The sequence below is a fragment of the Crocuta crocuta genome, unplaced genomic scaffold (genome assembly GCF_008692635.1).
Source record: "Crocuta crocuta isolate KB4526 unplaced genomic scaffold, BGI_CrCroc_1.0 scaffold61, whole genome shotgun sequence".
Lineage (NCBI taxonomy): Eukaryota > Metazoa > Chordata > Mammalia > Carnivora > Hyaenidae > Crocuta > Crocuta crocuta.
This window is the reverse complement of record NW_027528369.1, coordinates 10,937,293-10,939,967: the sequence shown is the minus strand read 5'-3', so window position 1 is coordinate 10,939,967 and position 2,675 is coordinate 10,937,293.

Genomic DNA, 2,675 nt, shown 5'->3' with positions numbered 1-2,675 from the left:
GCTTGGGGGAGGGCTTGGGGGGGGGGGGGGGTCCTTGGGGCTCCTGCCATGCCCGCTGGCACCAGCAGGGGGCGGTGTGGCTCTAGGGAAGCCTGGGAGGGGAGGCGGGGACAGTGGGCTGGCCCTCCTGCTTCTGGCCCAGAGGTCACCCCGATCTGCGCTCAGGGGCCAGGTGGGCGGGGTGATGTGTCCTGGCCCCCACCCTGGACACACCTGCCCCTCCCCAGGGCAGAGGGTCCCCAGTGTGGGCTCCTCAGCCTTGCTGTCTTTGGGACCCACGTCTGTCCCAGAGACGGCCTCGGGCTGCCAACCCCTTGCCCACCACGGCGGACCCTGCGCAGCTCGCCCGAGGTGGCCATGGTGCTGGCCCCGCAGGCAGCCGGGACTCCTCCCCACAGCCTCTGCCACGGGGCACTGTTCTCGGCGGAGTCGGGCCACCCCGCCAGAACCCCCCAGATCAGCCCAGGAGTGCTGACCTTGAGGTTCCGGGGAACAGCCTGGCCGTAGTGATGCGGGCATGCTCACAGGCCTACGTGGGGGGCAGGCCAGACAATGGAGGCCACCGGGCACAGAGGGTCAAATTTTAGAGGAATTTGTGAGCTGTCCCCAGGTCAGTTGCGATGGAAAACTCACTCCAGTAAGAAGCCTCACCAAGACAGGAGGGGGGCCCATGCACCCCAATAACCTAGCGCAGGTGTGCAGCCCCCCATCCTGCTCGTTCAGTCTCNTTGGCTCCCCCTGCCCTGGCTGGTGGTCTGTGCCCACAGGCGCTGGCAGTACCGCCTGGCTTTGGCACATGGAGCAGAGGGACTGGGAGGGCGTTCCCACTCGGGGCCTCGTACAGCCTCAGGATAAGCCCCATCCCCTTAGGGTGGAACTCAGTGCGTCTGCTTCCTGGCGGGTTCGCAGGGTCCTTGAGCCCTGCTGAGTCGCACAGGCCCTGGGCACGTGCCCCCAGGAGGGTCTTTGGAAGAGGCTGGTGGCAGGGGCTCCGGGCAAATGAGGCCACCTGGTGGCTGGTCATTTGCAGGCTGGAGGGAGGGGAGGCCAGGGGGCTGCGCGAGGCGCTGTGCCTCACCCTTCTTTCCACGCGGCCCAGAGAAGCTGCCAGCAGAGCTGCACACACACTCAGTCTGGGNGTGGGGGGAGCCATGCGGGGGTGGGGGCTCCAGAGCAGGGTCCCTGAGCCCGCTCAGCGCAGCCCCCGCCACCCCCAGCCCGCTCCCCTCAGCCGGCGTGGCGCCATTGTCTTTCATCAATACCAAGTGGACTGGTGACAAATTCGGGAGCAGAGAATCCCAGATACCTGCATAAATCACATCAGCGACCGTCCAGACGACATCCGAGGCTGTAACAGGATCGATGTCGTCTGGCGACTCTGCTGCTACATCTAATCTCGCCCTTCGTTCTGGGGCTGGGGAGGGGGGCTCACTCCGCCTACGGGCAGGGTCTCCCGGGGGCCTCCAGTGACAGGGCCCACGAGACAGATGCAGGGCCTCAGGGCCTTCCCGTCAGACCCTCTCCTCCAGACAGACGGACTCAGAGCAGAAGGGTCAGGTCGGGGCAGGAGCTGGTGCGCGGCCCAGAAGCCTCCTCCCTCGGGGTTGCTGGCAGAGGCCCAGCCACGCCAGGCAGCACCCGGTGAACGGCCTCCGTGCCCCCTTGGAGAGAATCAGCCATTCTCCTCGGTCCCGAAGCTCCCGGCTTCCCCCCGATGCCGGGGGCCTGCGCGCACCTGTACCTCCGGCCCTCGCCTGCTCAGAAGGCTCTGGTGACATCCGGGCTGGCCCGGTGTCCTCTGCCAGCTCACGCCTAGCGTGCTCAGGCCTGAGCCCCACCTTGCCTTCTTCCACCCACCGGTTCCTCCTCCTGGACTCTCCATTCAGGCAGCTGAGCTCGAAAGCCCGGAGCATTCCAGACTCCTCCTCCTGCGCCTCCTCTACTCAGCCAGCTCTCCTGCCCGAGCCGGCATGCGCCTCCAGTCAGCGGGCAGCCCCTCAGGCCTCTGTGGACCCTGCGCTGATCCTGTCCCTGCCCCAGCGCCCGGGGCTCCCCCCTGGGCACCTCGCTATTGCCAGCACCTTCCTCGGTTACAGCGAGGCCCCAGCTTTCATCCTGGGGCGCCCCTGCTGCCCCTGCAGGGCTCTTGCCCTCCCCGGCCTCCAGGGCCCAGTGCCTCGTCCCCCGGGGGAGGCTCCACGGGGCAGGGCTGTACCCGCATCTAGTGTATCCGAGGTTTATCCAGTAACCGCATCCGACAGGCAGCGGCAGCTCCGGGAGGGGGGGGCGGGGCCTCCACAGGCGCCGGATGGTGACTCTGGCCGGGTGCCTGGCCGCGTCCCCTATGGCACTCGCACCTTCCGAGGGATGGGTCCTCCCCGGAGCACAGGGCCTGGCGCGGCCCACCCTGCCCTTGGCCTTGCCCTGGCCAGTGCTTTCGTTCCTGCCTGGGATGAAGCCGCGGTGGTGGCCCAACGTCTGTGGCTGTTGAGAAAAGCAAGATTCAGAACTCTCTAGAAAGCCTGTCACACCAGCGCTCCAGCAGGATGAAGCTGCGCTAACGTGCAGAGGGACGCGGCCTCTGCCGAGCTCTGGGCACATCAGCAGGGGCGGAGGGGCCGCAGGCCTGGCTGCAGGTGAGCTGAGCGGGGTGGGCCGAGCGCGCTGCAGTGATC